The sequence below is a fragment of the Urocitellus parryii genome, chromosome 4, assembly GCF_045843805.1.
Source record: "Urocitellus parryii isolate mUroPar1 chromosome 4, mUroPar1.hap1, whole genome shotgun sequence".
Classification (NCBI taxonomy): domain Eukaryota; kingdom Metazoa; phylum Chordata; class Mammalia; order Rodentia; family Sciuridae; genus Urocitellus; species Urocitellus parryii.
This window is the reverse complement of record NC_135534.1, coordinates 162380506-162393767: the sequence shown is the minus strand read 5'-3', so window position 1 is coordinate 162393767 and position 13262 is coordinate 162380506. Positions and strand designations below refer to the sequence as shown.

The 13262-nt window shown below is 36.2% G+C and overlaps 1 pseudogene; it reads left to right on the top strand.

Moving 5' to 3' along the window:
- The first annotated feature begins 11707 nt into the window (after positions 1–11707).
- LOC113188975 (H/ACA ribonucleoprotein complex subunit 3 pseudogene) lies at positions 11708–11905 on the top strand (annotated as a pseudogene).
- Positions 11906–13262: the final 1357 nt, after the last annotated feature.

Below are 13262 nucleotides of genomic sequence, written 5' to 3'. Positions count from 1 at the left end.
TACCTTTATACCTTTATTTTATTTATTTATTTATTTATTTATTTATTTATTTATTTATTTATAAGTGGTGCTGAGGATCAAATCTAGGGCCTCACACTTGCTAGGCAAATGCTCTAACCACTCAGCCCCAGCCCTAGATTTTTTTAATACCAGAAAAAAAGAGTCTTGCAAGGAGGAAGTTAATTGTCCTTGATTCTGGCTTTTGCAATTTTGGAGAATATGGAGCAATTAGTTCTCTTGCTGCTTCTCTAGGTATAGTCCTGTCTTCACCTCACCTTAACTGACTTCAGACTGGAGCAAACTCTCACCCCAGTGGCACTTATTTCAGTAGGTATGGTGAAAAAAAGGAATTGAGTTGTGCTTCTCAAACTTCAGTTCTTACAAAAATGGAACTGGAATTCCCTTAAACCAGTTCAGTCAAAGGAAGAGTTAGTGTATGAAATTAATAATCAAGGGGCTGGGAGTATAGCTCAGTGGTAGAGCGCTTGCCTAGCACATGCAAGACCCTGGGTTTGATTCCTAGGATAGGCTAGGGGGCAGGTGGGCTAAGGAGGCCCTCACTTACTGGTGTCAAACTACCCTTGCACAACATCAAGAGTAATGCCTCTTTAAGTTTTGCACCTTAAGGCCTCACTTGACTCACCTAAGTTCAGAGCAGCTGTGGTCCTTGGTGGAACAGAAGGCCTATGAAGAAAAATAGCAGAAAACTAAATATCTAAGAGCAAGGAGATAAAAATTTCTTCTTTTCTTCTATCTTCTAGTCTCCCACAGGACTTCCCATTGGCTGAGTCCAGCTGAAAGTCAGAGGGCAAGAAAAGCCTTTTGATGTATTTTATAGAGGTCAGCCCAGAGCTACTGGAGAGGCCAAGAGTGAGTCTAGAGAGGCAACAGAACACCCTGTGAAGGCTGCAAACAAAATGGGCAATAAACTTTACTCAGTGTGATTACTATTCCTTATGCCAAACATTTTATTTCAGTCCACAACACTGTTACATATGAACTTTACTACTTCATTTCTATTAAGCCATTTTTTAAGGTTTGTCCAGACAAGTCAGAATTCAACCTCCTGACAAGGCTAATGCAAAGCATAGGCCAGCTCATGTGTGGAAGGTGACCTCCTCAGAGACAGCCATTTAACCGGCTCCTGACAGCTTCAATTACGACTAATGGATCTATTTGGTGGCCATCATGCCCTGTAATCACACCATTTAGGATGTGTACAACCTTTATAGCCTATCCTAATTCCTTTCCTTTTCCTTCCCCTTGTAATTTTTTGATATAGATGTTGCCTTATATCAGAACAGACAAAAATAGAAATTTTAAAACAATAGTTAGTGGTTAGTAACTGCTATTTATTGCCAGGAATATTTTGTTGCATAGCATAATAATATTGGTAGATAAAGCAACATTGTTTATATCAATAAACATTTATAAAATGTTTCCATTTGAGTTACATTTCTATCTGTGTAGATTAAGATGGTATACTTCATCTTGCTTTTCTTTTGGTATCTAGGTGTTAAAATGAAGATCATTTGGTGGGTCATTTTTCCCACTTATAATTGAATGTTACAAGTTTTGTAATTAAATCTCAGGTAGAGGAAAACAAAGGGAACTTTGTCATCCAATTTAACACTTCATTCTTCAAAATACTACAATGAGATACAAATGAAACTGGATTTCTTCTCTACTATATAAACAGGGATGTGTATTTATTCACAGGAAATTATCTAATTAAATTGTATCTCATTCAGAAATGTCTGGCTCTCCCAGAAAGAGTAACAAGAAAAAGGCACACTTTATTTTCCCTGTTTAAAGACATTTAAGCCATTTCTAGTGGCATCTATAATTAACTGGGGGAAAAAAATTAAAGATTTGGTTCTTCTGTTATCCACATCAGAATGATGTCTTTGATCAGTATAATGAAGAACCCCTTCTTTCTTAGGTTCTTATTTACTTATTTTATATCTGGTTTTTATTGTGATTTGATTTTGTTGTTGTTCTTCAGGGTTCTTTAGAATATTTTTCTGTATTCTGTGGGAGTCCAGGATTATCCATACATAATCTCACCGCAGCCTGACCCTGAAGTAATACACCCTGTCACAACTGTGACCATATCCAAAAGGTCTTCAGCTGTCAGCTGTAAAGCACCTAAAAGATACTTGGGATTTCTGCAGTGGTTTCCTTGGTAATCCCTTTCTGTCCTTTGGGAAGTTCCTGGATCCCAGGCTAACATTACCAAATTGGAATGAAAGATTCTATTGTCAGGAATGTGGTCAAAAGGGTGGGATTAATTTTAGATGAGGTTAACACAGAGGAGATGAGCCATTTGAGGGTTTCTTTTATTTTACAGTTTAGATTCTAACTATATAATTATATAGCACAAACTTAAATGCTTCCTTCTGGTTAACAAATCTGTGGACTTTCCTTTAGCCTTCAAGGCCTACAAATGAAAATTTTAAGACAATTTCAATCTCCAATGAATGAATTTCCAGCATTTTCTAACATATGTAACCTTAGATTACTTATCAAAATATTTTGAGTATTATGGACATTTTCATTTTGAATTTAAGAAGGCAGTATGAGACATAGCATAGCATGCAGTTTTCACAAAAAAATATGTTTTCAGTGACCATATAGAATAGACAAAAAACAAAAGAGAGAAATTCATTAGTGATAGATTGTTAATTAAATTTAAATGAAATTACTAGTCACTTCAGAGATAAATGGAGAAAAAACTATGAAATTTATATAATGATCTCAAATTTAAATCAATCTCTTATTTTCCTAGTAAAAAGATGCAAAAATTTATTCACACACACATTTACAATTTTATGTTATCTAATATTGTTTTACAATGTTTTCCCACTAGTATATCTTGAACAATTTTATTCAAGCTATTCACAGACTTCATCAGCATGAGTATTTTTTGTCAACCCTAGAACCACATTTTAATTATCATAGTTTTCTAGAATATATCATCTTTACTTCCATCTAAGTTCTTAAGAATAAGTATTGGGCTGGGGATGTGGCTCAAGTGATAGCATACTCGCCTGGCATGCGTGGGACCCGGGTTCGATCCTTAGCACCACATACAAACAACGATGTTGTGTCCGCCGAGAACTAAAAAATAAATATTTAAAAAAAAATTCTCTCTCTCCCTCTATCACTCTCTCTTTAAAAAATAAAAATAAATAAATAAATAAATAAATAAATAAAATAAACAACCCCTTAATAGAATGCTTTAAAAAATGGGTAAATAGTCGAAGCAATCAGATAGTACTATAGAGTTTTTAATAAAGAAAAAATGAGCCAAGCTCAGTGACTCACACCTATAAACCCAGGGGCTCGAGGGGAGGCTGAGGCAGGGGGATGGAGAGTTCAAAGACAGTGTCAGCAAAAGTGAGGCACTAAGCAACCCAGTGAGACCCTGTCTCTAAATAAAATGCATATTAGGGCTGGGGATGTGGCTCAGTGGTCAAGTGTCCCAGAGTTCAATCACAGGTACCCTCCCAAAAAGAAAGAAAGAAAGATACAAATGAATAAATTACAGCAGTCTGTGACCTCTCTCTCCACCCCTGATTCCAGATCTTTAGTGGAAACCACTTTCGAGTCTGTTCGATTTTCTCCTAATTATTATTTACTTTCCTAACTCTAAAAAAGTTATACTAGCATTGCTTAATATTTTTTAAAAGTTTTAGACTGTGTTTGTTGACTTCATACTATAAAGAATTATGATTTAATCTCTTATATGTCTTCCCTGCAAAAACTGCACATACATATAGACACATTTCTTTCATCATCTTTTTTTTTTCCCCTCAGTGCTAGTGATTTAAAACAAGTCCTCATACATGTTAGGCAAGCATTCTAAAACTGAGCTACATCTCCAGAACTCACCTCTTTTCCATCTAGTAATTTGTCATAGAAAGAAATTCCTCCTGAACCTCTTTGTCTTCCTGACTTCTCTCCTTACCAGCTATGCAATGTCATTTTGGGACTACCTCTTCCCTCCTCCTCCCTCTTCCTTCTACCTCCCTCTTCTCCTCCTCTTCCTCAAAATTGTCTTCACTGTGATAGATTTTTTTTCTCTTGTTCTCACTTTTTTTTTCTCTCAATTTACATTCTCTCTAGCTTCCTAAGAAAGAAAAGATGAAGGGTAAATTTTTGAAAGCTTTCATTCTGAAAATGTCATATTTACTTCTCGTACTGACCGACCAATAATTTAGTTGTAAGTGGAATTCTAGGTGGAAATTATTTTAGTATTAAATTCATTACTTTATTATCTTCCAGTGTTGTTATTGGAAAATCTGTGGTTATTGTGATACTCAATTATTTGTATATAACTTGTGTTTTCTCACTGAAAAGATTAAGGATTTTCTCTTTGTCCTTAAAATTCTGATATTTTATCTTGATATGCTTGGCATGAGAATATTTTTCTCATACTGTTAGGCATAATGTGTCTTTTCAATCAGAAAATTCAAGTCATCCATCAACTCTGAGAATTTGTCCTGAAGCATGTCTTTGATAATTCTTGGCTACCACTCTCTGTTTGTTTTCTTTTTTTGGAACTCCTATTAGTCAGATGTTGGTCCTTCTAGCTAACTTTTAAAAATATTTTGGGCTGGGGATGTGGCTCAAGCGGTAGCGTGCTCACCTGGCATGCACGGGGTGCTGGGTTCAATCCTCAGCACCACATAAAAATAAATTAAAGATGTTGTATCCGCCGAAAACAAAAAACTAAATATTAGAAAATTCTCTCTCTCTCTCTCTCTCTCTCTCTCTCTCTCTCTCTCTCTCTCTCTCTCTCTTTCTCTCCACCCCCCCTTAAAAAAAATTTACAAGGGAGCTAGGGTTGTGACTCAGCGGTACAGCGCTCACCTAGCACATGCAAGACCCTGGGTTTGATCCTCAGCACCACATAAAAATAAGTAAATAAAATAAAGGGTATTGTGTCCAACTACAACTAAAAAATAAAATATTAAAAAAATTTACAAGGTGTTCCTCCAAGGTGATGAAAAAGCTTGGAAACTAGCAAAAGGTGATAATTGTACAATATTATAAATGCTCTAAATGCCACTGAATTATACACCTTAAAATTATTAATTTTATTTCATGTGAATTTTATTTCCACTGAAAATATTTCTCTCCTTTTTTTCCCCATCTCCTTGGCTTTATGTAAAGCTCTACTTTGTGGAATTACATACAGACTTTAACATTTTTGCTGCTGTACTGTCACCTTTTAGTCTTTTTATTCTATAAATAGTTCTGTAAGACTTTTAGCATTTTATGACTATAATACTTTCTCCTTCTGAAAATCTTCTTTTTGTTTATCATCCTCCTGAATTGTCTTTGCCTACACAGAGGTACTTTCTTCCTTTTGTTTTGTTAATTACAATGTACCATTGCCTCTATTCCTAAATAATTCCAAAGTTTTCTGTCTTCAGAATGGTTTGCTCCTTGTTCTGGGGTTTGTTCTTGTCATTGTGGTCTGAGCTTTTCCATTTGAGTGTCAGCTGTCTCTCTTCTGTTAAGTCAGATACCACTCATATTTTCCCACTTTCAAAATGTTATTTATGTCTCTGACTAGTTGTCACCATTTCTCCTGTTCTTTGTCCTTGTGGTCTTATATCATTATATTCCTTTACTGCCCTCTCACTAGTATTTTCTGGAAGTAGCCGAGAGAAAAATTCATGTATTTGCTTTACTGAGCTTATTTTTCTTTTCTTTCTTTCTTTCTTTTTCTTTCTTTTTTTTTTTTTTTTTTTTTTTTTGGTACCAGGGATTGAACCAAGGGCACTTAGCCACTCAGCCACATCCCCAGCCCTTTTTTATATTTTATTTAGAGACATGGTCTCACTTAGTTGCTTAGTACCTCATTAAATTGCTGAAGCTGGTTTTGAACTTGCCATCCTCCTGCCTCAGCCTCCAGAGTTGCTGGGGTTACAAGTGTGTGCCAAGTCACCTGGCCTGGGAATCATTTTTAACCTTAAAGCTCCAAGCAAGATTTTCTCTTTTTCCTTAACAGTCACAATCACAACATCTATGTAATCCAGCAGAATACTCTGTACTGGGATTCTCCACCCTGCTTTACCACTTTCCTTTTTCCGTCTATCTTCACAAAGCAGAATACTGCTATGATCATTTCTCTGCTAAAAAATGAAAGAACTGCAGTGTTTTTCATTATACTTAAAATTGTATAAAAACTTCTCACCATGGCATCTAAAAAAAGACTTTATTGGGGCTGGGGATGTGGCTCAAGTGGTAGCACACTAGCCTAGCATGCGTGAGTCACTGGGTTCAATTCTCAGTACCACATAAAAATAAAATAAAGATATTGTGTCCACCTTAAAAAACTAAAAAATAAATATTTTTTAAAAAGACTTTATTGAAGCAAATTTGACCTACAATAAACTTTTATATATTTAGAGCATATAATTTAATAAACTTTAACATATGGATACACTCTTGCAACCATCCACAATTAAGATACCACTCTGCACTGTATGATCCCTTCTTTGTGGTATTTCTCCTTCTCTGCCTCTGTATTTGCCCTGTTTCTCTTGAATACATGATAAACTCAGAGAAAATTCTACTTGTGTTTAGAATCCTAAACTAAAATATGAATAGTTATTTCTATTAATTGAGGCTTGATCTGAACTTTAAATATAAAGTTTAAATATTAAAGTACTAATTCAACTTGTACCTCTTTTAATAAAGTAAGTACTTTTAAGGTCCTGTTAGATATCAGATCACTGAGTTAATATCACACTACAGATGCACAAGACATTAATACTATAATTTTTATTTATGTATATGCCAAGATATAGAACTCTTAGGAAAACATACTTTATAACATTCAATGACATTATCTGCAGAATCTTGAGGGGAAGAAACAAGGCTTAATACCTTTACTTTCTTATTAATTAATAATAAAAGTAACAATGCTAATAATTTGATTTTGCTGTTTGAAAAATGCTTTGAAATTTGTTGTCCCATCTGATCTTATTAGGATTAAATAACAAGACAAAATAGGCAATTAGGGAAAAAAATTTTAAATGTCATCCACTAGTGATTTACTTTACAGCATTAATGAAGCTAGAAAGATATATAATTTTTATATTCTAATCTTTTCTAGAATGAATATTGAAAGAAAAAACAGTATGAAGTATATTTGGTAAAGATACTTGAGATAGTTTTTAGCATAAGATATGTTTTAGAAAAACACACTTTTCTAAAGAAATCTGAGTGAAAAAGTTTTGCTGAAAATGTTGTAATACCTTGAACTTTATTTTTTTTCTCCCATGGTACTGGGGATCCTCCAGCCCAGGGCTTTGCACATGCTAGACAAGTGTTCTACCATTGACCCACACCTAGCCTGCTGTGATAATTCCATAAGCCTCAGGTTTGAAGTTCTATATTATTCCCCTTGAACCACAATTTTAAAAGCATTCTGATAATATTATTCAAGTGCCAAATATAGTGTGGGTTCTTTGAAAATGGGACACATCTTAGAATAGTTTCTGACACATATTTTTTTTTCTTTTTTTCTCTTGTGGTGCTGGGAATTCTACCTAGGACCTTGCACATAAACTAGGGAAGTGCTATAGGGCTGAGCTACACCCCCAAACTTGACACATAGCATTGAATAAAGAGCTCATTAAAAGATTAAAGACAGATGATACATAGAAGTATTGCAAATCTAGGGGTCAATTTAGTATGTGTATGTATATGGGGTAAGTAATATGCACAGCTGGTAGACTGTTTTACTGAGGAAAAGACTTTCAATTTGCTTTCATTTGTAAACAGCCATTGTTGTTCCTTCCTTGATAATGTCAGAAGTAAAAAACATTTAGTTACATAATTGGTTGTTTTTATTTGATTGTTGTTTGCTGAGAATAAGATACATCATAAAGCTGCTCTTAGAATAGTTACTTTAAAAGGTTATACTGTAATATATAAGACCATAGGAAAAATAAATTTCTATGATGTTATTTAAATTATTCCTTTGAATGTCAATGTCTTGATTTTGTCATTAAGTATGATATGCAATGAAAATAAAATCTCTACAATATTATCAAATATGTGTGTTTCTGGTTTCTCCAGAAGTGGACTCTGAGCTGCAGTTCAGTTTGCGAAATATTTATAAGAGTAAAGTGGAAGGAGGGCTGGGCATGGTGGGGCACACTTGTCAACCCAGCTATTCAGAAGCCTGAGGTAGGAGGATGGCAAGTTTGACGTCAGCCTGGGCAACTTAGAGAGTTGATATAAAGGACTGGGGATGTAGCTCAGAGGTACATTTCCCCTGAGTTTCATCCCAAGGGTGGGGGCAAGAAGAGAGTTGGGGAAGAAAGCAGAATTGAAAAGAAGAAAAAGTTGAACCCAGATGCAGACAGGACAAAGAATCCAGTCAACCAGGCTGGTAGTCAAAGAGCGAATACCTCCCTAGAGTTAGTCATTGTAAGACTAAAATGTCTCAACCTTTATTCCCTTCCCTCCTCTATATCCATGGGGGTTGGTGCCAGGATCCCTGAGGATACAAAATCCATGTGTGCAAAGTCCCTTATGTAAAATGGCATAGTAGGGTTTGGGGTTGTGGTTCAGTGGTAGAGAGCTCGAGGTCCAGGGTTTGATCCTTAGCGCCACATAAAAATAAATAAAGTAAAGGTATTTTATCCATCTACAACTAAAGAAAAAGTTTTTTATTTATTTTTTTAAAAAAGAGAGAGAGAGAATTTTATTTATTATTTTTTAGTTTTCGGCGGACACAACATCTGTATTTGTATGTGGTGCTGAGGATCGAGCCCGGGCCGCACGCATGAGCCACATCCCCAGCCCAGAAAAAGTTTTTTATAATAAAACAAAATGGCATAGTATTTACATAGAACCTATATATATCCTCCCATACACTTTGAATTACCTCTAAATTACTTTAAATACCGAATAATGTGTAAATTTCATGAAAATGGTTACTATACTGTGTTGTATAAGGAATAATGACAAGAAGAAAAATCTGTACCTGTTCAGTACAGATTCAATTTATTTCTGCTGAATATTTTCCATACACAGATGTGGAACCCATAGATTGGTCAGGCAAACTGAACTTCATTCCCTGAAGAGGAATCTGAGGGGTGCATCTCCATGTCTATCATAATATGGCTTGTGGAGTGTGTGTGTGTGTGTGTGTGTGTGTGTGTGTGTACTTCCACCTAATGTTTGGCAACACAGTCATAGGTTTAAAAGGAAAAAACGATTTAAAGAATTCACAGTGAAAAAAACATATCTCATCTTCTACCTACACACATTTTCAGTAGTTCTTTATGCAAACAAGGCAAATATCATATATATTTATAATTCTCCACTTTCAAAATGTTGGCAGGCCTGGTTTCTTCTGAAGTCTCTTCTTGCAGATTACCACCTTCTCTCTGTGTTCTCATGTGGTTTTCCATCTATGTGCACACATTCCTGGCATCTTTGTGTGTTCAAACTTCCTCTTCTTTAAAAATAAAAAGGAAAATGGCCTCTTTATTACAGGTGCTATCTATGAATATATTCTGAGATTCTTGCAATTAGGCCTTCAACATAGGAATTTGGGGGGACATAATTCATCGTATAACAGTCTCAACTCCCAAAGCCACTTGTAATGTGGCCTTTTTTATCTTTTTTTAAAGTTTTTTTTTTGTAGTTGTAGATGGACAAAATGCCTTTATTTTATTTGTTGTGTTTTTTTTTTTTTAATGTAGTACTGATGATCGAACCTAGTGCCTCACGCATGCTAGGCAAGCGCTCTGCCACTGAGATAGAGCCCCAGCCCTTATCTTTTTTTTAATTTATTTTTTTATTAGTTTTAATCAGTTATACATGACAGTAGAAAGCTTTTTGATTCATTGTACATAAATAGAGCACAACTTTTCATTTCTCTGGTTGTACACAATCTAAAGTAACATCATATGTACAGTCATAACTAGGGTAATGATGTTTGTCTCATTCGACCGTCTTTCCTACCCCCATGCCCTCTTCCCACCCTTCCCTCCCCTTGGCCCAATCAAAGTTCCTCCATTCTCCCCACACAAACCCCCATTATGGATCAATATCCACTTATCAGAGAGAACACTGGGCCTTGTTTTTTTTGGGATTGGCTTATTTCACTTAGCATGATATTCTCCAACTCTGTTCGTTTACCTGCAAAAGCCATAATTTTATTCTCTTTTAATGGTGAGTAATATTCCATTGTGTATATATGCCACAGATATATACCACAGTTTCTTTATCCATTCATCTGTTGAAGGGCATCTACATTGGTTCCATAGTTTAGCTATTGTGAATTGTGCAGCTATGAACACTGAAGTGTCTGCGTCACTATAGTACATTGTTTTTAAGTCCTCTAGGTATAGACCAAGGAGAGGGATAGCTGGGTGAAATGGTGGTTCCATTCCAAGTTTTCCAAGGAATCTCCATAATGCTTTTCATATTGGTTGCACCAATTTGCAGTCCCACCAGCAATGTATGAGTGTGCTTTTTCCCCTGACATCCTTGTCAACATTTATTGTTGTTTGTATTGCTGTTTCCATCTTCTCCAACTTTATTTCTTGTTATTTTCCTATGTCAGTTTAAATTTCAGGGATATCAAATTCTGTACAGTTCCTCAAATATCAAATTTTTAAGTGCTTCTGTGCCACCACTCTTTTTGACTAGAATTCCTACCTTCCCCCATCTTTACCTGTTTACCTGTCACCAGTAAACTGCTATTGATCCATCAAAGCTTGCCCTGAGACTTTTCTGAAATTAGAAAAGCTATACATTACCAACTGTTACTATTATTTTATTGTGTTGGTTTTATGAATTTTTATTGTGTATTTCCTAGTTTCATAGTTTCTAAAGCTAGAACTAGGAACATACTCTTTTTCTTCCAAATATGTGTGCTTGTTGTTTTTGCCCTTTTCTGTTGCGGTAACAGAATACCTGAGACTGGGTAATTGATAAAGAAAAGAAATTTATATGGTTCATCCTTTGGGAGGCTGGGAAGAATAAAACCATTGTCATCTGGTAAGGGTCTTCTTTCTGTCAGAGGGTATCATATTGAGATCAAGAAGCACATCAGCTCAAGTTTCTCTTTTTATAAAGCCACTAAAGACATCATAGGAGTCTCATCCTTATGACCTTATCTAGTCTGACTACTGCCTAAAGGACCTACCTCCAAATACCTTTAACATATGAATTTTGGGATTAAGTATTTAATACATGACCCTTTGAGGGACACGTTCAAACCATGGCACCTATATACAGAGAAAAGTCACAAATTATAAGTTCTTCCCCAGGATCTAGGTAGAGAGAAATTGAGATTTAGCAGAGAGGAGTAAAGAATTATACTTCTCATCACTCCAGGCTGGGTGGGCACGAGGAAGCCAGTGAGCGTAATCCCAGCAGAACTTGCCTTCTGGCAGAAACTGAGTTTTGTCTTACCCGTTCAAGGGAGGACTAGGCCCTCTACAGGGACATCAGAGCACCTGCACAGTAGGACCAGGACCATATCCTCTTGCCTTGGGCAGCCTTCAAGAGATAGCCATTGGGTCTGCATTCTTCATGCAGAGAAATCAGAAGCCAAGTTCACACAAAGAAACACCTGGTCTTCAGGAATTAAACTACCTAGCAGGAGAAACCCACCCATGCTTTCAAACCATATGGCTTAGGATTTGGAGCTTCAGGTTTAAGCATGGTCATCTTTCTCCAGAATTTCCTCAATGAGCAAAATCAGGTCTATACATTGAAGACATTTGACCCTACGGGACAATAGACCAGCTTGGCCCTTACTGCTTGGTTCTTCCCAGGTGACAAATACTCACGAGGCCAAACCACCATTAAGAAACGCTTCAAGATGCTCATGACCCGGCAACCACATCCTGTTCTATGAGGGTCCCTTAAATTTCATGTCTCTTTTGTCTTCTGCTCCGTTTTGGAGAATCTGTAAGCATATGTGTCAACCTGTGAGCCATGAAGTCTTCTTACCACCCATGCCCTTTGGAATCCGATCCCCTCATTGCCTTTGATCATGCTAGTATGAGGCCATCATGGTGACATCCTAATTAATTCATATTTTGAATTATTGCCACATTATTAAAGATAAAATAACTTGGAAAAAATGTATGGCTTCAAGCCAATCACACTTCATTTTCTTTTCTTTTCTTTCTTTTTTTGGTATTGGGGATTGAGTACAAGGGCACTCTAACAACTGAGCTACATCCCAGCCCTTTCTTTTTTTTTTTTTTTTTTTTTTAAGACAAGGCTTCTATAAGTTGCTGAGGCTGACCTTGAACTCATGATTCTCCTGCCTCAGCCTCCCAAATTGCTGGGATTATAAGTGTGCCTCACTGTGCCTAGAACACTTTCATTTTTTAAACAGAGCACTGGCAAGTGAGTTCAACTCACTGCATTAGAACCAAGCCCTATAATCAGCTTCATATTCAAGGCCTATAGTTTCAACTCATTTATGAAAGAGTGTGGTGCCCAAAGAAAAAGTCTTCCTACAAAATACATTATTTTCATCTTGAACTAGGCCCTAAAGGGGATTAACTTGGGGGATCTCTACATTTATAAAAATTTTACCTCTCATTTACCTGTATCCTTAGTAACCAGAAACCTACAAGTCAAACATAATTTTCCTCCAGTGTGAAAATATGTTCAATTTAATTCAGACACATTAATCTTCAAGGTCTTTAATTTTTTATAAATGTATCTGTTTCATTGCTTTGTGATTACTTGGAGATTAAGTCATGCTGAACTTTCATATCATTTATTTTGTCCCTAACAGGAGTTGCTCTTATACTGATCTATAATTCTTACATACAGGAAAAGTCACATTTCCTTATTTTTCTAAATCAAATTAAATTAGGCATAATTCCAGGCATCCCTCCCCCTCCCTAGCCTGTAAGGTCACTGAACAATGACTTCTTTCTCTGCCATGGGATGCTGTAGTCCTGGTCCTTCACCTTTGGAAAAGGCATCCAGGTGGTGCTCACTCCAGGACTGCATACCAAAGACTAAAGATCCCATTGAGGGGACTGTCATGGAGGAACCGCAGGGAGTGCTACTAGGGCCCATTTCCTACAGCCATGCAGGCACCTTGCTTCTTGCTGCAAAACTGGATTCCTAAAACTCTCAGAGATCAGAAAACTAATCTTTTGCTCTTCCCAAGTGACCAATTTTGAAGATGAGTCTCAGTCCTCTCTTTTCCATAGTTTTGAATGAGAAGGAAAAAAAATCATCTTTCC